At 49.9% G+C, this 23,412-nt stretch overlaps 1 long non-coding RNA gene and 2 pseudogenes across 3 annotated transcripts in view; all 3 read left to right on the forward strand.

Moving 5' to 3' along the window:
* Positions 1-23,412, forward strand: part of LOC137658251 (uncharacterized) — a 91,997-nt gene that overhangs the window by 40,785 nt on the left and 27,800 nt on the right. Inside the window, exon 1 of one of the 3 annotated variants that reach the window (XR_011047300.1) lies at positions 19,287-19,386. The exons of the other annotated variants lie outside the window; for them this stretch is intronic. This is a non-coding gene — a long non-coding RNA (uncharacterized lncRNA). Of the gene's footprint in view, positions 1-19,286; positions 19,387-23,412 lie in introns of those variants that run through there. 3 annotated transcript variants of the gene reach the window in all.
* LOC137659398 (5S ribosomal RNA) lies at positions 10,734-10,852 on the forward strand (annotated as a pseudogene).
* On the forward strand, positions 15,973-16,091 carry LOC137659349 (5S ribosomal RNA; annotated as a pseudogene).

Below are 23,412 nucleotides of genomic sequence, written 5' to 3' on the forward strand. Positions count from 1 at the left end.
TCAGTGAACTTCATGGTCTCTCGTATGACATCGCCCATGCAAGGGGATGAGGGGAGGTAACGTTCGTAATCGTCTCTGAGTTTGTGGCTAAGACACAGAATCCGAGAGTGCCAGATCCTCGATTCAACTCTTCCTGGATTTCGAGTCTTCGTTCTGTAACAGATGACCCAGACCATCTCCTACTGTGTTCAGTAAGGAGTCTGAGGTTATATCTCAAAGAACGGCTGCTTTCGTCCCCAAGTGTAAGCTTTGTTTGTGAGCACTGGGAGAACAAGAGGAGGGTCACCAAGAATACCAATCTCCGCATGGATTCATAGGGTGATCCATCTGTCCCTGAATCCGGACCCTCCTTCGTCATGTCGCCTTAGAGCGAATGATGTAAGGGGCGCTGCAACGTCCGTGACCCTCAAGAAGAGCTTCTCAGTGACGCAGGTTCTACAAACGGGTGGAAGCATCAAATGACCTTCACAGCCCACTACCTGCAAGACGTGACACACAGGAGGCTCGATACGTTCTCTATCGGACCTGTGATGGATACACAATAGCTGGTCTAACCTCAGGCTCCTTAATGGACAGGTAGCAGAGGGTTGAGGGCATTGTTACCCGGTCTTAGTCTGCGTGAATGAAAAGATTTGTCTGGCCCTTATTCTTTTCTTTATCCGCTCCTTCCTTGGAGAAAGCAGCATCCTGGGTTCTTTGCATAGCTGACCTCAAACCACTGCAGGTAAAACATGCTTCCTTGTGTTCCTAGTATTAAGAGTAATACTGTCATGTCCCCATACCCTGACGAGGTGGTACTGGGAGAGTCCTAGCCTAGAATTCCACCTGAAGAACTCTAGGTCAAGTTCCTAGGACGAGTCACGCTCTTCACCTTCACACACAGCTTATGTAGGCCACAGCAGTTTCACAGCAATGCTAGCGAGGCGCATAGACTCCTTATTCCATGAGTACAGTACTTACACACTCAAATATTGAGTCCCTGGGCGAAGCCGAAAGCCAGTATGGCAGGGACTTACCACCCTTCCTAAAGGGTTGAGTCACCTCATGTAAATAGCGTGGTTTGTATTTCAGTTACGGAACAAGTGACAAATTCGTAGATACAGTGATACCTCTGGATACGAAAGTTTCTGCTTACGAAAAATTCAGGATACGAAAAGCGATTCGAAGATTTTTATGCCCCAGTATACGAATAAAATTTCAGGATACGAAAAGCTTACGAGATCCCAACTTGTCGCTGAGAGTAATTTTAAAAAGCGCGCGCCGCCAGACTTTGAACTTGGGTAGACTCACTTACAGCCTCCCGCTCACCCATTGGTTATCTCCCTACTCAGATGCTAGCTGACGCCATAAGATCCTGCTTTCCTATTGGTCGGCAACTATCCCACCTTGCTTACGCACGGGCATTCATCTCTCCCTCTCTCTTTTCGTTCCGACCGCGGTATCGTTAACAGACATTGTGCGCTTTCGCTTGTTTGACGTAGTGTTAAATACAGTACATTCATACGCCACGTGTTATCGTTATTAAACATTCGTTACTGTGTACTGTACTGTATTAGTGTTTACTATACATAGTACTGTATATAACGTACGTAGTGTATTACGTATTGAGCTTAATACTGTAGCCATAAGTCCCAAAAATGTTGCCGAAGGAAAGAAGAAGAAGACGATGCTCTCGATGGAGACGAAACTCGAAATCGTGAAAAAGTACGAGTCTGGCATGCGTTTAAGTGCGATCGCCAAGGAGTATGGCCGGAATCCATCTACGATAGGCACCATCCTGAAGCAGAAGGCGGCCATCAAAGCAGCGGCACCTTCTAAGGGCGTCACTATTTTCTCCAACAAGAGAACCCACGTGCATGACGAGATGGAGAGGCTGCTTCTTGTGTGGATCAAATACAAAGAGATTTCAGGAGACACCATCACTGAGACTACAATTTGCCAGAAGGCCTCCGCCATTTTCGGTGATCTCGTGCGTTCTCAGGCCGAAGAAGGGACAGGAGAAGGAACATCCCAGCAGGAACCCCCAGAGTTCAAGGCTTCTCGGGGGTGGTTTGAGAAATTCAAGAGAAGGACTGGCATTCATTCAGTGGTATGGCATGGGGAGGCAGCCAGCTCGGACACGAAGGCCGCCGAAGCCTTTGTTAAAACGTTTGACGAGTTGACTCTGAACGAAGGCTACAGTTCGCAGCAAGTTTTCAATTGCGACGAAACTGGGCTTTTCTGGAAGAAAATGCCTCGTTGGACGTTCATCACGGCGGAGGAGAAGAGGCTACCCGTACATAAGCCTATGAAGGACAGGCTTACCCTTTCTTTTTGTGCAAACGCCAGTGGGGACTGCAAGATAAAGCCCCTGCTGGTGTACCATTCTGAAAATCCCCGAGCCTTCAAAGCCCACAAAGTCATCAAGGAGAACCTTCCCGTGATGTGCAGGGCGAATGCTAAAGCCTGGGTAACGAGGCAACTTTTCATTGATTGGGTGAATGTCTGCTTCCGTCCGACTGTCCGAAAATGTTTGGAAGAAAAGCGCCTCCCTATGAAATGTCTGCTGGTGTTGGACAATGCTCCAGCTCACCCTCCTGGCCTCGAGGAATATCTTCTGGCCGAGTATTCCTTCATAAAGGTCCTGTATCTACCGCCTAACACCACCCCTCTCCTCCAGCCCATGGACCAGCAAGTTATTTCAAATTTTAAAAAATTGTACACGAAGCATCTCTTCCAGAGATGTTTCCAAGTCACAGAGAGTACAAACCTCACTCTGCGTGAATTCTGGAAAGATCACTTTAATATCGTGATATGCCTCAAACTCATCGATCTCGCTTGGCAGGAAGTTTCGAGACGTACTCTGAACTCATCTTGGAGGAAGCTGTGGCCTGATGTTGTCTCTGCACGAGACTTTGAGGGGTTCGGGAAGCCTGGAGGTGAAGCCGAGATCGTTGACGATCCTGAACCCATTCAGCAGTCTGAGGTGGCTGACATCGTACATCTTGGTACGTCCATGGGGCTGGAAGTTAGCGCCGAGGATATAGATGAACTTATCGAGGAGCACCACGAGGAGTTGACGACGGACGACCTGAAGGAGTTGGAGACGATGCAAATGAGTGTTGTTCAAGAGCAGTTCTCTAGCGGTGATGAGGAGGATGTTACACCTTTGAAAACGGCAGACATTAAGGAAATTCTCGCATGTTTCCATAAAATGGCAGACTACGTCGAAAAGGAACATCCAGAAAAAGTTTATACCAACCGTGCGCTTCAACACTGCAATGACGTTTGCCTAACGCATTTTAGAAATGTGTTGAAAAGTAGGCAGAAACAAGCTTCAATGGATAGTTTCTTATTAAAGAGGCCAGCGGTATTAGTAGGCCAAGACGAAGGTGAAAGTGAAGAAAAGAAACAAAAGAGGAAGTGATGAAGAATTAGAAGGTGAAAGTAAAGAAAGAAACAGAAAAAAGAAAGTGATGAAGAAGTAGAAGAAATTTAGAAAATATGAAAAACGTAGTTATAAAAAAGCAAAAAAAAAAAAATTCAATTTTAAGTTTAATGTTACCGTTAAGTGTTAAAGTAATTTTTTCTTTCATTTTATAGTTTTCCATACGTAATTTTAAGTGTTAATTATTTCTGCCATTTTTTTATTTCGTAAAGTTCAAGTGTTAATGTGTAAAGTGTGTAAATTACTGTACGTAGTCTGTCACTTGTTACGTTTTCTGCCTTATGCCATCCTCCTCTGCCGCGACTTCGCTATCGGACATCGTCTCAATCAAAAGGTAAGTTTCCACTTTTTTGTTACACTAATTAACTGTAACCTTTTTTTCAGGGTATCAATCCTTAATTTAGGTGTACGTACAGGTAACTACACCTTCACTGATCCAAATGCTTTACATACAGTACCGTAACTTTTATACAGTAGTAAAGAAAACAGACTGTTTTCTTAGGGCTTGGAGGGGATAACTAGGCTATAACTACATTATTGAATAATCTCATGGTGGTTTCTGGAATTGATTAGGCTGTTTTTAACGGTTGGGTTAATTATTGAATGATAGAAATGGCTGCATTGCATGTTTATTACTACAGTTTAGCGTGTTTATGAAAGAAAAGGTGTCTTTTCGTAAGGCTTGGAACGGATTAGGCTATTTACATGTAAAACGCGACTCAAGATACGAAAAAATCAAGATACGAAACCGTATCCTGAACGGATTACTTTCGTATCCTGAGGCATCACTGTAATTTGTATTTATCCTAACTATACAAACCTTAGCTATTTACACATATTTGCCTGCCAGCCCTGTCCCCCAGGATAAGTCCTACCTCTAAGCAAAGTGAAGCACTCACTAGTGTGTGTGAGGGGGGGGGGGAGTTAGCAAGCTACCCCTCCCTACCCCCCACTAACTAGCGGTGGGGTAGTGGACCCTCGTTAAAATTCTTATGGCTCGTCATTCAGCTACGCCGAAGTAATTAGCCCATGTAAATAGCTAAGGTTTGTTTAGTTAGGAAAAATACAAATTATCTATGAATTTGTCATTTTAAATTTATATAAAAATCCTCAGTTATATGCATCTAGACATTTATTTTGCACTTTCTTTAATTCAAGAGCTACATCATTTGCAATCACCTTTCAGATGACCAATCAAAACTTATTTCAACAGGCGTTGAGCACGAGGGTGAGAGTTCGCGTGTGCCTGTACCAGTCGTAGGGCGCGCGCGCAGGAGAAAGAGGGATTTTTTGGTACCAAGAACCAAACCAGATTGGGAAGGTGTTTCGTTATATGGTACATGATTTTACACCCTTGCTTTACCAGTGCTCGGTCGCCTTTTGGACTGAGCATGCACACTGTAAGAAGGGATTAGCCTTTCTAACCCCCTTTATCTATGACACTCAACTGATCTCTCTTCCCTTATGTAAGAGAGAGAAAGAGTTTGTGTGATGCCAAGAAGTAATCCAAACTGATAAGGTATCATGGTACACAAGTCAGGGGCTTATGGTCTTGCTACCGATGCTTGGTTTTCGTACCAGCCTGAGCATCCGCACACTATTTGTCAGGATGAGGGGAACTGCATCCAGCCCTTTTCCTGGACACTTGAAGAACATTGCTCTCTATCTTCCTAAAGATACTTCGGTATTGAAGGGCAGGAAGATGATTTGTAGTAAGGTTTTATTGTTTCCGTTTGATGGAGGATTCGGGGTGAGAGGAACCAACGATCATTCTCCTTTTTCGTACTTTCTCTTTTGTAATCACTATCAGGAATACGATCCTTTGTCTCCTTGCGATAGATCTCTTGTGGCTCTTGGTTCCGAAGAAACAGTTTCCATGCATCCATGCTACCAGGAACATAATCATGGGTCTCCTTGTGGATCATGGGGTCTCGGAAGATGTTCCAATGTGTACACATGATCAGGAACTATGGGTTGTCTCCTCGCTCGTAAGAGCGGCGATACTTTACTTTTTATGAGTACAAGTGATCAGAACTAGATACTGTATCGGTAATACACTTGATTGAATGACAAGATTATCTCTCGAATGCTCATGGTAAGGAATATAATCATCGGTTTGGATCAGTTCCCACACACATGCATGATAAGGAACATGATCACAAATTAGCTGCTCTTTCATCTCATCCATGCATGATCAGGAACGTGAATACCTTACCTCCATGGAGTGCTCTTATGGCTCGTACAATCATCAAAATGTTCCTTTACATATTCACAATTGCGAACAGTTAATCATCACCTGGTGACTGATTTCATGCAACCCACCCGATATTGTGCTCACCAGCATGCTCCTATAGTTTTGAAGGGCACGAGTGACTAACAACTGATTTGTTCCGTAACCGAAATACAAACCACGCTATTTACATTGGGTTTACCTTTTAGCGTAGCTGAAATGGCGAGCCATTAGAATTTAACGAGGGTGTATTACCCCCGCGCTAGTTAGCAGGGGGGTAGGGGAGTGGTAGCTAGCTACCCCTCCCCCCCCTCACACACCGGTGAACTGCTTCACTTCACTTTTGGCTCGGACGATAGCCAGACGTGTCTGTCTTCTTCCTCGCTTGGCAGCCATTATTTGTTTTGTCCTTCCTTAATCACTTACTTTTCTTTTACTCAATATATATGTAAACATTTATTCATGTTTATGTATATATTTGAGTATAGAAATCAGTAAGTTTCCTTTTCAGAGTTTGTGCTTGTGTGTGTAGTGTACGATATCTCCGTGGTGCCCTCGGCAGTTAGGCCACCATGGTGTAATTTCATGGGTCGCGATCGAGTTTGACTTCGGTCTTTCTCTCTCTCTTGAGGTCGTTTCACCCTTTTACTACGTTACTTTTACTACGCCTTAGTAGCTTCCTTCCCGTGTGGGGGGGTTGCTACGCCGTACGTTTTGTCTCAATTAGTTTATGAATCTAATTGTATTTGTTGATTTTTCAGCTTTGTAGGACGATTCCTTTCGGGCTTTTCGTTCTTTCTTTAGTGTTCATTCATTTTTAAATTACATAATTACATGGTTACATAATTATAATTGTTATAATTCTGTGTTGGTTACAGCTCTCCTTCCATGAGTGTAAGTGGTTGTGAGGGCACGTGCCTGTTGTGTAATTCTTGTGTTCCTTTCCCTCGGGATTCCTCTTCGGAGCCTTCCCGGGGAATGATTGTTAACTAATGATTTTTGTTTCATTTTTCACAGTTACCAATCTAGTTCGTTTCTGTAATGTGACAACGGAGTGGGCTGTCTTGTTGAGGCCTGGGGATTCAGCTGTTGCTGCCTCCCCTATAGATCTTCGTCAGGGGCGTGTCTCCTTCTCCTGCAAGTACTCCCGTGACGATTGACAGCTCTCCAGTTCATTTTAGAACACTCAGGAGACTCGCCTCCTTGGGTGGGTAACTTTCCTTGCGAGGGAAATTTTCCTGTCCAGGCTTGAGTTTTTCCCCTTTGGGGGGGTTCTTCTCTTGCCTTTTTTTCGTGCGACTATGCTCTTGGTGCTGAGTGGTCGCACCTGCAGTTACGCTCAAGGGGCTGGGCAACTGCAGGAGCCCCTCTTCGGAGGATTGATCTTTTTAGGTCACTGGCTGACCTGTCTCTTCTTCGAAGTGTTTCTCTTTCGTTCGCGAGAGAGTACACTCATAGAGACTCCTCTTCGGAGGACTCTTCTGCTGTTGTTGCTGTTGGCCGCCTTCGCCGTAAGGCTCACCGTCCGCTACGTCGTAAGGGCCTCCCATCTCCCTATAAGGGTGCTAAGAGGCGCCTTTTTTAATCTCCGTATGCAGCCTACAACTCCTTCTTCTTGATCTTCCGTCCCTGGTGCAGATGGACAGCAGTCTGACCTCGTCTTCCGACGGGCAACGTCTTCCGACGGGCAACGGTCTTCCGACGGACAACGGTCTTCCGACGGACATCAGTCTCCCGACGGACAACGATCCCTTCGGGGCAAAGGGTTGCCTCCCACGGGGGTGCTTCCCTTGCGTGTCAGGGTTCCCCTGCGCGCCCTTCTGCAGTGTTCTCTCCTGCTCAGTGTTAGCGCACAGGCTCTCCTGCTCAGTGTTAGCGCACAGGCGCTCTCCTGCTCATCAGCGCTTTCCTGATCGCTAGCGCTCTCCTGTTCGCCAGCGCTCTCCTGTTCGTCAGCGCTCTCCTGATGATCGTCTCTGCTGTTCCTGTTGGTTCCTGTTACGCGCCCTGTGCGCCCACGTTCGCCCTCGCGATCTATAACTTCTGTTCAGGTCTTGGACAAGGACTCTTCTTCTACACACAGGATTCCACGCGTTGCCTTCTGCTCGCCAGCGATCACCAGCTCGCCAGCGACCACAGACGCGTCACCGTTCGCCTGCTCGTCAGCGATCTCCTACGTGTCAACGATCGCCATCGATCTGCCACGCGTGTCAGTTCCCCTGGACACCTTCAGTAGCGATCTAGCGCTTGCCTGCTGTGGACCACGATCTCCGGTTGCTGAGTCTTGCCGTAGATCTTCCTCCTGCTCGCCAGCGCTCACCTTTACTTCTGTCCTTCTGTGCGCCAGCTTTCTTCAATCGCCAGCGCACATCTGCGCGCCCTTTTCTGCCACGCACCAATGGGCGCCAACGATTTTTTCTGACCGTCCAGGATCGCCTGATTAACAGCTTGCTTCAGCGCTCACCTTCCTGATGCACCTGCGCGCTAACCATCCCTAGTCTCTTACGCGTTAGCGATCGCCTACGCGCCCGCGTGATTCTTCGCCTGCGCGCTAGCGTTTTGTTAACGCATCACCGCTCGCCAACGCGCCATCGCTTGCCAACGTGCCTTCACTCTCCTACGGGCCATCGCTCGCCAAAACACGCCATCGCTCGTCAACGCGCCATCGCCCGCCTACGCGCCATCGGTCTTCCGACAGCCTGCGCTTACCCGCGCGCCTACGTGCCTGCGCGCCCACGTGCTTGCGCGCCCACGTGCCTGCGCGCCCACGTGCCTGCGCGTCCAGACGCCCACGTGCCCGCGCGACCACACGCCCACGTGCCCGCGCGACCGCACGCCCACGTGCCCGCGCCCCTACGCTCATGCGCGCCCGCGCACATGCGCTCCAATGTTCACCCGCGCGTGAACCAATGGCATTCCGTCGCGCGAACCGACGGCGTTCCGTCGCGCGAACCGACGGCGTTTCGTCGCGCGAACCGACGGCGTTTCGTCGCGCGAACCGACGGGGTTCCGTCGCGCGAACCGACGCCGTTCCGTCGCGCGAACCGACGGGGTTCCGTCGCGCGAACCGATATCGTTCCGTCGCGCGAACCGGCGGCGTTCCGTCGCGCGAACCGGCGGCGTTCCGTCGCGCGAACCGGCGGCGTTCCGTCGCGCGAACCGGCGGCGTTCCGTCGCGCGAACCGGCGGCGTTCCGTCGCGCGAACCGGCGGCGTTCCGTCGCGCGAACCGGCGGCGTTCCGTCGCGCGAACCGGCGGCGTTCCGTCGCGCGAACCGGCGGCGTTCCGTCGCGCGAACCGGCGGCGTTCCGTCGCGCGAACGTCGGCTTGATTCCTGCAGTATCCATTGCTCGCCTACGGGTCATCGCTCGCCGACCACCAGCTCTCGCCCTTCCTACCACGCTCGCCCTCCTTCTGCGCTCCTTCGCGCACTTTCGTTTGCGCTCCTTCGTGCCCGCGCATGGGCGCTTCCACGTTTGGCCACGCGCAAACCATTGATTTACCATCGCGTGAGCGCCAGGGCGATTGCGACTGCGATTCCCGTCGGGGTTTCGCAACATGGCCAGCCTGGCGAGTCTTCTGGAGCGTATTTCCAGAACACGGTCCTCACCCCTTAAACGCAGAGCATGGCACATGCAAGAGCAGGAAGAATCTTCAGGGAGGTCTGACCAACATTCTTCTTTCCAGAACCTGGGTTAGCCCTTCCTCGTTATTCCCTGGAAGGGTTTTGCCAGGGAGCTTTCCGTTCGAGATTTCTCCGTCGGCCAAGGGGTGACTGGTTTACCCCTTCCTCTTCTCCATCTCGTGAAAGGGGCTTACCAGGTCCTTTCCCTCCTCGGTTGCGACCCGAGGTTTTGTACAAGGAAGCTCCAGGAAGATCATGGGTACTTTCCTCCTCTCGGGCTCAAGCACCTTGGCGTTTTGTCGCCAAGTTTCGAACTTGCGGGCAAGCTCGATGTTGGACCATCTAGGCGCAGTGACCGAGGGCTTCCTCTCGGGTGTCTCATCCATGGATGTCGACAAGCTCAGACACTCTTCCATCCTTGGGAAGAGCTTGTTTGTGCCCAAGGACAGAGACATGGACAGCGGTTGTGCGGAGGAAGTCGACTTCCGTTTTCACTCTTTCAAGGCGCTTTCTTCCAGACCCTGCAGGCCTCCAGTGCCTCTTTCTTTCAGCCTTGTCGGCCTAAGTTATCGGACCGGCTACGGCAGCTAAGACAAGGTGTCCAATAGCAGTCCCCTCCTGTCAGGAACAGGTAGCACGGGAGGCTCTCCCGGGGGGGCATAATCCTAGAGGGAGCGGCAGAGTTCACGAACTCTAGGATTGGCAACCCCCCCTTGCAGGTCTCACGCTTGAAGGATGCCTAAGGTTACTCATCCGGATAACAGCTTCCCGATGCCGATTCCTGCACGATCTCCGTGATCAGCCAAGGATATCGCGCCTGCCGTCTCTGTCAGCGAATTCAGTGTCACTGAACCTCTATGCCATGGGGTCGGCAAGAGTTTTGCCCGTTTGGGCAGAATGATCCATGCCTTAGGAGTAGGTCCTCCTTAGGGTCGTCGACGGCTTCACCCCCCCGGCTTCTTCAGTCGATCCTTTCTCGTAGGAAAGCATCTGAGACGGGAATTCCGTAGTCGACCTCTCAGCTCTGATCAAGTTTGTCGAACAAACTTCGTCCAGCGTGGAACAGCAGAATCGATCAGACTGGTAACGAGGCGGCAGGACTCCTTTGGCCCTGGATCGGAAGGACGGGTACTTTCAGTTTCCATTCCATCCATCTTCCAGGAAGCTCTTGGAATTCAGCCTAGACTTAAGATGCGGTGTGGCGATCCCGCCGCGGCATCGCAGGTTTTTCCCCAGAGAACTCTCCTTGCTTTCCTCATGGCCGCTCAGGAGCAGGCTTCCGCCTCCTTCGCCTTTTGGAGGTCTGGTCAACTCCGGTAGGCTTGGGTTCGACCTTCTTCAACGCCGGGACAAGCTTCCGGATCCTTACCATGAGTGAGGGATCATGGTAATTTGCTAGGAGCCTTCTCTACTTCTGCCTCAACATCTAGAGTATCTAGCCATGATATTGAATCAACGGCCTTACCACGTTGGAAACACCACTTCTCGTCCGTCCAGCGAGGTTAAGCAACGTCGGGTCTGGTCGGTAATTGGATGAGTGACCGCCTGGGGACGCCAGATGCTGTTGCCTCCTCCTCCGAGCCTTCCCTTCAGTTGACTGTGGCAAGGCTGAGGAGAGTTGCAGTACCTGTTCTCAGTCAAGCAGAGCTTTCAGCCCTACCTTGGAACGTTTCCTAGGTCTCTTTTCCTAATTGACCCGTCTAAAGTCCCGAACGGTCGCCTCAGGATAAGTTCCCTGTGGGGCGGCCCAAGTTCCGGTGGTTTCAAAGCAACGATTAACCGGACTTTCTGGCCCCTATGGGACCAGCGGAACGTTTAGACCTGCAATAGGTGTTGACCTATGGAACCTCTTGATAGGAGTGGATATTCTCGTCCTTTCCCCACATTTTTTATGCTGTTCTCGGACTCGTCAAAGAAAGGGGGGGGGGGCATGTTCCGGTTCAGGCCTATGGTCAGGACCTGAAGGATACCTCTCCATCATTCAGGCAGGCTTAGGGGCCGTAGTCTGGCCCCTCTACAGATCCTACAGCTCCTGCCGAGTCGCTCCGTGTGCGATGACTTCATGGTACTGGCGTATTCCGACCAGCAAGGGACGCATTTTCACACCTTCGCATCTTGCAGTAGAGATACTGAGATGATTTGAGATCCTCTCAATACCACTATCGGCTCGCTCATTCCGGGCAGAGGAATGTTCTCTCCGACTATCTGAGCAGAGCCTCGCAGATAGAGTGTACCTGGGGGTCTTTGGCCTTTAGTAACCAGCAAGTCCTGGCCTGGGGGACCTGATCGCGACAGCTTGGAACTTCAAGCTTCCGCTGTTCTTCCCCCCAGTCTCAGACCCCAAGACTCTTTGGCAAGATGCATTCCGGTGATGGTGGGACAACATCGACGCCTGCGTCTTCCCTCCTTTGTTGTCTGATGAGAATGGGTCTCAACAAGACCAGGTTGTCTGTCAACCTTTCGATGGCCCTGAGAGCTCCACTGGGACTACTGTATACGCGGAACGGTTTCCGGACCCTCTGCTTCCCCTGACGGAACTCCCGGGAGAGCTTCTCCCACGGCACAGGCTACTCAAACAACCACACTACAACATCTTTCACGAGCCGGGGCATTGCTTCGGCTTCACGCCTGGAGACACTACGCCTCCTCTTCAAGAAGAGACAACCCGCTACAGTCGCGGGGCGGAGGTCGCGTCATCTGCGATAGTCATCCGCAGGGGTCTACCAGGCGAAGTGGAGAGTCTTCTGTGGTTGGTGTCGTGGGAGAGATACCTCTTCCCTTAAGGCCTCTTCTCCAGCAATAACGAACTTATTGCTTTTCGGCGGGAAGAAACTCCTTTCTGCTCTCGGCAGTGAAGCCTGTCGCTCAGCCTTTCCCTGGCCTTCAGGCTGAAAGGAATAAACTTTTTCCTTCCCGCTGGACCTTTCCTCGCTCATGCGGAGCTGCGAACGTCCCTGCCCCCAGTCGGAGTGAGACCTCCAACTTGGAGCATGGTTCGGACTTTTTAGTCCCTTAAGAGATCTTCTCAAGACCCATTACGTCAGGCCTCTGATTGGTTTCCGTCTTGGGGCTCTTGCTCACTCTGGCTTCGGCCAGTGTGTAAGCAATCTGCTTGGTCTCGTATGACTCCGCCCTTTCTAAGGAATGGGGGAAGGCAACATTCAGGTTCGCTCCTGAGTTGTTGGCTAGACTCAGAATCTTGAGGTCCCGGCCCTTCGGTCCAATTCCTTCAAGATTTCGAGTCACCATTCTGTATCAGATGACCCAAACTTTCTCCTTCTTGCCAGTAAAGGAATCGAGGGGTTATCTTTGGTAACAGCTGCAGTTTGTCCTCACGTGCAGCCGGGTTGGGAGCACAAGAAGGACACAGGGGAGAGTCACCAGTATACCTCTTCAGCTCGGACTCAAGGACATTCATCTCGACCTGAATCCAGACCCTCCCCCGTCACGTCGCCCTACAGCACGATGTCGGATACATCGCAACGTCCCTCGCCTTCGAGTAATACTACTCTGTGACGCAGGTGCTACAAGCTAGAGTCTGGAAGCGTCTAATGACCTTCGCAGCCCGCTTCCTGCAGGACGTGACCCACAGGAGTATCGATACGTTTCTATCGCTCTGTGGTGGCTACACAACAGCTGGTCTAACCTCAGGCTCCTTTTTGGACAGGTAGCAGAAGGTTGAGGGCATTGTTATCAGGTTTTAGTCTGCGTGAACGAAAGAAGTATGTCTGGCCCTTACTTCTCTTTCTTCATCATCCCCTCTACTGGGAAGCAGCATCCTGGTCTCTGCATAGCTGACCTCAAACCTCTGCAGGTAAACCATGCTTCCTTGTGTTCCGAGTATTGAGTCAATACTGTCGCGTCCCCCATACCCTGACGAGGTGGTATTGGGAACGTCCTAACCCAGAGTTCCTTCTGGAACTCCAGGTCAACTGCCTAGGACGGGTCACACTTCTTCCTTCACACACAAGCTTATGTAGGCCACACGTTTCCTTGCGGAGCAAGGAACTTGTGAGGTGCAGGGACTCCTTTTCTCGAGTGCGACACTCGGATTCTGTGTCCCCGGGTAAAGCCAAAGCCAGTATGGCTGGGGACTTTCCACCCTTCCTAAGGGGTAAGTCACCCAATGTAAATAGCGTGGTTTGTATTTCGGTTACGGAACAAATGACAAATTCGGAGATAATTTGTATTTTTCCTAACCATACAAACCTTAGCTATTTACATATATTTGCCCGCCAGCCCTGTCCCCCAAGACAAGTCCTACCTCTAAGTGAAGTGAAGCAGTTTACCGGTGTGTGAGGGGGGGAGGGGTAGCTAGCTACCACTCCCCTACCCCCCTGCTAACTAGCGCGGGGGTAATACACCCTCGTTAGATTCTAATGGCTCGCCATTTCAGCTACGCTAAAAGGTAAACCCAATGTAAATAGCTAAGGTTTGTATGGTTAGGAAAAATACAAATTATCTCCGAATTTTTCATGTTTAATGTTTCGTAGGGACATTTTTGGCCGATTCAGCTGTCATATTTTTTGTTGTTCTTTCTATTCTGCCTGAATCTTCCCAGTAAGGTTTATTTTGCTGGTCTGGACTGACATTTTTGACATTTTTCCCTTATAGAAAAATAACTGTTCTGTGATCTAGTACTGTACTGGACTGACTTTTCTTTAAATCACTTCTAGCCAAGTACCTGATAGAGTCTAAATCTCTGTGTTGCTATTAGGAGGTTACTGAAATTGTCTTCCTTGCTTCCATATGGCACCATGAAGGATGACGTACCTGGGGAAGAAAGGAATCGTGCAGTCTGGTTCTACGTACTACTACCTCCTACCTAAGATTGAGACTCCTATTTAAAGGAACCGTCGCGCGAACCGACGGCGTTCCGTCGCGCGAACCGACGGCGTTCCGTCGCGCGAACCGACGGCGTTCCGTCGCGCGAACGTCGGCTTGATTCCTGCAGTATCCATTGCTCGCCTACGGGTCATCGCTCGCCGACCACCAGCTCTCGCCCTTCCTACCACGCTCGCCCTCCTTCTGCGCTCCTTCGCGCACTTTCGTTTGCGCTCCTTCGTGCCCGCGCATGGGCGCTTCCACGTTTGGCCACGCGCAAACCATTGATTTACCATCGCGTGAGCGCCAGGGCGATTGCGACTGCGATTCCCGTCGGGGTTTCGCAACATGGCCAGCCTGGCGAGTCTTCTGGAGCGTATTTCCAGAACACGGTCCTCACCCCTTAAACGCAGAGCATGGCACATGCAAGAGCAGGAAGAATCTTCAGGGAGGTCTGACCAACATTCTTCTTTCCAGAACCTGGGTTAGCCCTTCCTCGTTATTCCCTGGAAGGGTTTTGCCAGGGAGCTTTCCGTTCGAGATTTCTCCGTCGGCCAAGGGGTGACTGGTTTACCCCTTCCTCTTCTTCATCTCGTGAAAGGGGCTTACCAGGTCCTTTCCCTCCTCGGTTGCGACCCGAGGTTTTGTACAAGGAAGCTCCAGGAAGATCATGGGTACTTTCCTCCTCTCGGGCTCAAGCACCTTGGCGTTTTGTCGCCAAGTTTCGAACTTGCGGGCAAGCTCGATGTTGGACCATCTAGGCGCAGTGACCGAGGGCTTCCTCTCGGGTGTCTCATCCATGGATGTCGACAAGCTCAGACACTCTTCCATCCTTGGGAAGAGCTTGTTTGTGCCCAAGGACAGAGACATGGACAGCGGTTGTGCGGAGGAAGTCGACTTCCGTTTTCACTCTTTCAAGGCGCTTTCTTCCAGACCCTGCAGGCCTCCAGTGCCTCTTTCTTTCAGCCTTGTCGGCCTAAGTTATCGGACCGGCTACGGCAGCTAAGACAAGGTGTCCAATAGCAGTCCCCTCCTGTCAGGAACAGGTAGCACGGGAGGCTCTCCCGGGGGGGCATAATCCTAGAGGGAGCGGCAGAGTTCACGAACTCTAGGATTGGCAACCCCCCCTTGCAGGTCTCACGCTTGAAGGATGCCTAAGGTTACTCATCCGGATAACAGCTTCCCGATGCCGATTCCTGCACGATCTCCGTGATCAGCCAAGGATATCGCGCCTGCCGTCTCTGTCAGCGAATTCAGTGTCACTGAACCTCTATGCCATGGGGTCGGCAAGAGTTTTGCCCGTTTGGGCAGAATGATCCATGCCTTAGGAGTAGGTCCTCCTTAGGGTCGTCGACGGCTTCACCCCCCCGGCTTCTTCAGTCGATCCTTTCTCGTAGGAAAGCATCTGAGACGGGAATTCCGTAGTCGACCTCTCAGCTCTGATCAAGTTTGTCGAACAAACTTCGTCCAGCGTGGAACAGCAGAATCGATCAGACTGGTAACGAGGCGGCAGGACTCCTTTGGCCCTGGATCGGAAGGACGGGTACTTTCAGTTTCCATTCCATCCATCTTCCAGGAAGCTCTTGGAATTCAGCCTAGACTTAAGATGCGGTGTGGCGATCCCGCCGCGGCATCGCAGGTTTTTCCCCAGAGAACTCTCCTTGCTTTCCTCATGGCCGCTCAGGAGCAGGCTTCCGCCTCCTTCGCCTTTTGGAGGTCTGGTCAACTCCGGTAGGCTTGGGTTCGACCTTCTTCAACGCCGGGACAAGCTTCCGGATCCTTACCATGAGTGAGGGATCATGGTAATTTGCTAGGAGCCTTCTCTACTTCTGCCTCAACATCTAGAGTATCTAGCCATGATATTGAGTCAACGGCCTTACCACGTTGGAAACACCGCTTCTCGTCCGTCCAGCGAGGTTAAGCAACGTCGGGTCTGGTCGGTAATTGGATGAGTGACCGCCTGGGGACGCCAGATGCTGTTGCCTCCTCCTCCGAGCCTTCCCTTCAGTTGACTGTGGCAAGGCTGAGGAGAGTTGCAGTACCTGTTCTCAGTCAAGCAGAGCTTTCAGCCCTACCTTGGAACGTTTCCTAGGTCTCTTTTCCTCATTGACCCGTCTAAAGTCCCGAACGGTCGCCTCAGGATAAGTTCCCTGTGGGGCGGCCCAAGTTCCGGTGGTTTCAAAGCAACGATTAACCGGACTTTCTGGCCCCTATGGGACCAGCGGAACGTTTAGACCTGCAATAGGTGTTGACCTATGGAACCTCTTGATAGGAGTGGATATTCTCGTCCTTTCCCCACATTTTTTATGCTGTTCTCGGACTCGTCAAAGAAAGGGGGGGGGGGGGGGGGGGCATGTTCCGGTTCAGGCCTATGGTCAGGACCTGAAGGATACCTCTCCATCATTCAGGCAGGCTTAGGGGCCGTAGTCTGGCCCCTCTACAGATCCTACAGCTCCTGCCGAGTCGCTCCGTGTGCGATGACTTCATGGTACTGGCGTATTCCGACCAGCAAGGGACGCATTTTCACACCTTCGCATCTTGCAGTAGAGATACTGAGATGATTTGAGATCCTCTCAATACCACTATCGGCTCGCTCATTCCGGGCAGAGGAATGTTCTCTCCGACTATCTGTGCAGAGCCTCGCAGATAGAGTGTACCTGGGGGTCTTTGGCCTTTAGTAACCAGCAAGTCCTGGCCTGGGGGACCTGATCGCGACAGCTTGGAACTTCAAGCTTCCGCTGTTCTTCCCCCCAGTCTCAGACCCCAAGACTCTTTGGCAAGATGCATTCCGGTGATGGTGGGACAACATCGACGCCTGCGTCTTCCCTCCTTTGTTGTCTGTTGAGAATGGGTCTCAACAAGACCAGGTTGTCTGTCAACCTTTCGATGGCCCTGAGAGCTCCACTGGGACTACTGTATACGCGGAACGGTTTCCGGACCCTCTGCTTCCCCTGACGGAACTCCCGGGAGAGCTTCTCCCACGGCACAGGCTACTCAAACAACCACACTACAACATCTTTCACGAGCCGGGGCATTGCTTCGGCCTCACGCCTGGAGACACTACGCCTCCTCTTCAAGAAGAGACAACCCGCTACAGTCGCGGGGCGGAGGTCGCGTCATCTGCGATAGTCATCCGCAGGGGTCTACCAGGCGAAGTGGAGAGTCTTCTGTGGTTGGTGTCGTGGGAGAGATACCTCTTCCCTTAAGGCCTCTTCTCCAGCAATAACGAACTTATTGCTTTTCGGCGGGAAGAAACTCCTTTCTGCTCTCGGCAGTGAAGCCTGTCGCTCAGCCTTTCCCTGGCCTTCAGGCTGAAAGGAATAAACTTTTTCCTTCCCGCTGGACCTTTCCTCGCTCATGCGGAGCTGCGAACGTCCCTGCCCCCAGTCGGAGTGAGACCTCCAACTTGGAGCATGGTTCGGACTTTTTAGTCCCTTAAGAGATCTTCTCAAGACCCATTACGTCAGGCCTCTGATTGGTTTCCGTCTTGGGGCTCTTGCTCACTCTGGCTTCGGCCAGTGTGTAAGCAATCTGCTTGGTCTCGTATGACTCCGCCCTTTCTAAGGAATGGGGGAAGGCAACATTCAGGTTCGCTCCTGAGTTGTTGGCTAGACTCAGAATCTTGAGGTCCCGGCCCTTCGGTCCAATTCCTTCAAGATTTCGAGTCACCATTCTGTATCAGATGACCCAAACTTTCTCCTTCTTGCCAGTAAAGGAATCGAGGGGTTATCTTTGGTAACAGCTGCAGTTTGTCCTCACGTGCAGCCGGGTTGGGAGCACAAGAAGGACACAGGGGAGAGTCACCAGTATACCTCTTCAGCTCGGACTCAAGGACATTCATCTCGACCTGAATCCAGACCCTCCCCCGTCACGTCGCCCTACAGCACGATGTCGGATACATCGCAACGTCCCTCGCCTTCGAGTAATACTACTCTGTGACGCAGGTGCTACAAGCTGGAGTCTGGAAGCGTCTAATGACCTTCGCAGCCCGCTTCCTGCAGGACGTGACCCACAGGAGTATCGATACGTTTCTATCGCTCTGTGGTGGCTACACAACAGCTGGTCTAACCTCAGGCTCCTTTTTGGACAGGTAGCAGAAGGTTGAGGGCATTGTTATCAGGTTTTAGTCTGCGTGAACGAAAGAAGTATGTCTGGCCCTTACTTCTCTTTCTTCATCATCCCCTCTACTGGGAAGCAGCATCCTGGTCTCTGCATAGCTGACCTCAAACCTCTGCAGGTAAACCATGCTTCCTTGTGTTCCGAGTATTGAGTCAATACTGTCGCGTCCCCCATACCCTGACGAGGTGGTATTGGGAACGTCCTAAGCCAGAGTTCCTTCTGGAACTCCAGGTCAACTGCCTAGGACGGGTCACACTTCTTCCTTCACACACAAGCTTATGTAGGCCACACGTTTCCTTGCGGAGCAAGGAACTTGTGAGGTGCAGGGACTCCTTTTCTCGAGTGCGACACTCGGATTCTGTGTCCCCGGGTAAAGCCAAAGCCAGTATGGCTGGGGACTTTCCACCCTTCCTAAGGGGTAAGTCACCCAATGTAAATAGCGTGGTTTGTATTTCGGTTACGGAACAAATGACAAATTCGGAGATAATTTGTATTTTTCCTAACCATACAAACCTTAGCTATTTACATATATTTGCCCGCCAGCCCTGTCCCCCAAGACAAGTCCTACCTCTAAGTGAAGTGAAGCAGTTCACCGGTGTGTGAGGGGGGGAGGGGTAGCTAGCTACCACTCCCCTACCTCCCTGCTAACTAGCGCGGGGGTAATACACCCTCGTTAGATTCTAATGGCTCGCCATTTCAGCTACGCTAAAAGGTAAACCCAATGTAAATAGCTAAGGTTTGTATGGTTAGGAAAAATACAAATTATCTCCGAATTTTTCATGTTTAATGTTTCGTAGGGACATTTTTGGCCGATTCAGCTGTCATATTTTTTGTTGTTCTTTCTATTCTGCCTGAATCTTCCCAGTAAGGTTTATTTTGCTGGTCTGGACTGACATTTTTGACATTTTTCCCTTATAGAAAAATAACTGTTCTGTGATCTAGTACTGTACTGGACTGACTTTTCTTTAAATCACTTCTAGCCAAGTACCTGATAGAGTCTAAATCTCTGTGTTGCTATTAGGAGGTTACTGAAATTGTCTTCCTTGCTTCCATATGGCACCATGAAGGATGACGTACCTGGGGAAGAAAGGAATCGTGCAGTCTGGTTCTACGTACTACTACCTCCTACCTAAGATTGAGACTCCTATTTAAAGGAAAATGGTTTGTACAGTATTCTTGTAGGGTTAAGTAAAGAAATTTTCGAAGTAATTTGTATTTGTTCCTGTGCAAAATAAAAACTTTCAGCTCTTTACTGTGGCGTATTACTTCGGCAGAGGCTGAAATCAGCTGATAAGCTTTTTTGTCAGGGTGTAACTACCCACCGCTAGTTAGTGGGTGAGAGCGGGGCAGGTTAACCCTCCTGCTCACGCCAGCATTAGCGACTAAACGTCACTTTTCATTTCAGCTCAGTAGAGTAAAAACAGGGTCTTTCTCTCCCATCAAACCTTTTTAGCCGGTTGCGGTTAAAAGCAACTGGCCTAATGCTTAATAAAATGCCCCTTTCTTTTGAGCTGCCTTCCTTACACGATATCCCCATGCAAGGAATATAGCAAGAGGTCTTTGGCCTCTACCCCTACTGCTCGTTTTCAACCTCCACCAGGTGTTGAGCAATTTTCCTCCACCAGCCACTGTCCAATCTCCCCATTTGCAGGAAGAATTACAAACAGCGGCAACAGGGGCTGGTCGCTTTTCCTATCCGAGGGAGAGACTTCCTTTATCTGTGGGGTTTCTGTCTTTGGGGGATTCCTCCGGTGGAACTTGGATTCGTCCATGCCCTGTCCTTGCGCTTGTCGCTTACAATTCCTACTCACCGCTGAGTCTTGTTGCATTTTCCCTCTGGGATCTTTACTGCAGATGGTGTCAACTTCCGACCGCTTGCAGCCGCCTCTTCTCCCATCAACAAGTCTTGTGGGCCTTAAATTCAGGGTTATTGCCACATCATGCCTTTGCCCAAAACAAAGCTCTTAGAGCTTTGTGAGGCCAAGCTTTTCGGGACATGCACTTCATAGTTTCTAAGTCCAACGATTAAGAAACAGCTGGTCTTCAAGTCCAGCATAGCCTTTTTTGTTCCCTTCCGAGGGGATGACATAAGGCTACTCACCACCCCCTTTATGTGGGGTAGGAGTACTAAGAGAAGAGGCAAGGTTTTGCGAGACCCTCGACTCGTATGAGACTCTCGCCTTGCCTTAACACCCGTGGCAGGTTTGCGAGACCCTCACCTCGCCCTAGTACAAATGGCGGGTTTGTGAAACCTTCCTTGCCAGCGCTAGAGTATTGTACGCTACTGGGTCTAGCTGTAAAGGATATTCAATGCTGGCTGTTTCTAATTCTCTTTCACTGATTCTCACTGTTGTTTGCGAGCACTTGCCAGCGCTTTGCAGACACTCGTCAGCGTTTGCTAGTATTAGATGGCGTTCATTGATTCTTGCTGGCATTCACGAACGCTTGCCAGTGTTTGTGGACGGTCACCAGAGTTCGCTGGCAAGCCTATACAAACCTGCCTAGTGTTTGTGCTCTTCGTATTCTGGGACAACAAACCCTTCATGCAAAACTTCACTTCTGCATGGGTAACTCTCATCCCTGAGAAGCTTTACACAACTACTGGGGTTCGTTCAAATTCTATAAAAGGCTGAAACAAACTCCTGTGGCACATGCATTCTCGCCAAGACAAAACCTCAGGGTTATTGCCACAAATACGGTTTACTACTGATGGCTTGAATCAGTCTCATGCGTCGGTGTACCCCTGAACTTAACGAGTTCTCGTTAGACACCGAGTTTTCTTGGGCTTTGTTGCCCAACAAAATGGAGAGCTCTTTGACGCACTAGCACAACGAGCTTGTGTTATATACCTTTACAAGGTTATTATTTCAAGCCTTTAGTCTCATGGAAAAAGTATTAGCTTCTGCTTACGTTTACGAACGATAGCAAGCTACGCCCAGAAAGTGACAGACAAACGTCAGCTTTTCATTACGTTTATGAAAGATAGCAAGCCCTGCCCACAAGTCGGCTAGACAAACTTTGTCAGCTTATCATTACGTTTATGAACGTTAACAAGCTCCGTCCACAAGGAGGGCAGGCAAACCAACGGAGGTATGATCACTACACTAGCTGTGTGTTTTGTTTTTGTGGGAGCATGCGCTCTCATTTTAAAAATACTACAGCTAGTCGACGATCAAATTCCTTGGGCAATAATGCTGCGATTCGTCGCAAATACATTAATCCTGCAAGTGGGCTCAAACTCACTGTCAAGCATTTACCTGGAGAAAAAGAGGTTATGCATGCGCAACCGCAGACAGACATGCGCATATGCAGGCAAGCGATCTTTTTTCTGACGAGGACTACTGTATAGACCATCTTACAATTAGAACTCCGTTCTAATAAATCATTAGTGTTGATGGCTATACGGCGAACCAGGCTATACATTATTCTTCTTCCCTCCTGTAACCAGGCATACTGGATATGCAGTCTCCCTTCATCCCAGGCAGTTCCTTCATAATTTATGATCGGAGGTCTTAGTTTTAAAAAATACTGAGACTAGAAACTTCACATAAGGGATCTGTTTCCTGAAAGGTAACTTTCGAAACTTATACCAGTTTTTCCGATCAGAGACAAAGAAATACAAACTTTGTTGTTCATTGAAAAGAGGAGGTCTGGGTTACGAATGTTTATCAACGTTCTCCAATTGAGTTCTGGACACAACTAATAGTTCGGGCTATGCCCGTATGTTCGTCTTCCTCCCTGGTCTGTGTTACGGGTCCGTAGATGGACTTATGCATACATTACCTGTCTAACAATAGATTGGAGATACTGTACGTCTAATTTTACCTTTCGGAAGTAGTTGTGTGCGATCGGTTGTTACCGACTGGTCTTTTGCCCAAAAGCGATCACTAAGGAGATTCGCTGTAATAACATCGTCCTCTAAGGAGTACTGGCTATCCTGATTCACCGATTATAACATACTTACTTGGCCAACTCCCATTGGATTTGTGGCATCTGGAGCAAGATTCTCCCCTCCTTCATAGCCTTGACATTAACTTGAGATGTTACTTGCTACACAATCTTTAGAGGAACCAGGGAGAATTGACTTTTCGCTTGAGGTTCAAGTTCGCTTGTTCCACTCAATGGAACTTGCTAACCCTTAGGAGGGGACAATAGGCATAATCCCGGGATATTGTTCTTACCTATAAGAACCAAGAAAGACTTGCTTTTCCAGCTCTCACCTCACGAGCACACACTTCCAGCAGGATGCACTAAAAGAGGTGTGCAAACCAGCGCACCTTATCAGCCTTCGACTTACTAATGCTCGCCCTTGTGAAGAGGAATGGTCGGTAGCTTACCCTTCACAGACTAACTATCCTCAGACTGTTCAATCTTTGGTCAAGACCACACTAGGCAAGGTCTTTCTGTCAGGGAATCAAGTACCGGCAGATCTTTCTCTCGAGAGGCAAATTGCTAATACCAGTGGCAAAATGGCTGGGGCATCTAACATCCCTCGAGAAATTAGTGCCCAATGGCTGTCTCCACACACGGTTTCTATAGTGACAGCTGATGACGTTCCGGTCTCAGTACAGAGACCCACCAAATACCGTAGTACCGGTGGGACCCGAACAGAAGAGAGACCTAGTTGGTGGGTGTCAGACACCAACCTCCTCAGAAGATCAAATCTTCTCTCTCCTCCCCTGGATTTTTTGTTCTTCATAGATGCATTAAAAGAACTTGGGGGTGGTCATCTCTTACACCTGACGGTATCCGAACTTTGTCCGAATCCGAATGGTGGTGCCACGTAACCTCCTGAAAATGAGGACAGCCTGTCTGACCCTCAATACTTCCATCAGCTCCTTTCATGGCATTATATAGTGCTGATGAGCATCAACACTACAGTATTTTCCCACTAAGCAAATAAGGAGAGACCTTTTTATAGAACCTATGCCTGCTAGCTATGAAAATCCTTAGGTGGACGGAAGAAAATTTTGTTATCTTAACATCCTGCTTCATCCTGGGCAAGAAGAACGTGCGGGTGAACAATCTGAACAGAACTCAGAGAGTTGGCTCTGAATGGACAATCGACCTGTCTGTGACGTCAGGAACTTCCGGTGCACTGCTCATCAGAACCGGAAGCGTTCGGGCAGGACGCTTTTCAACACACATGGGACAAGATGGACATCTATGTGTTCCCCCTCTTCTGCC

Source organism: Palaemon carinicauda, chromosome 19, assembly GCF_036898095.1.
Source record: "Palaemon carinicauda isolate YSFRI2023 chromosome 19, ASM3689809v2, whole genome shotgun sequence".
Classification (NCBI taxonomy): domain Eukaryota; kingdom Metazoa; phylum Arthropoda; class Malacostraca; order Decapoda; family Palaemonidae; genus Palaemon; species Palaemon carinicauda.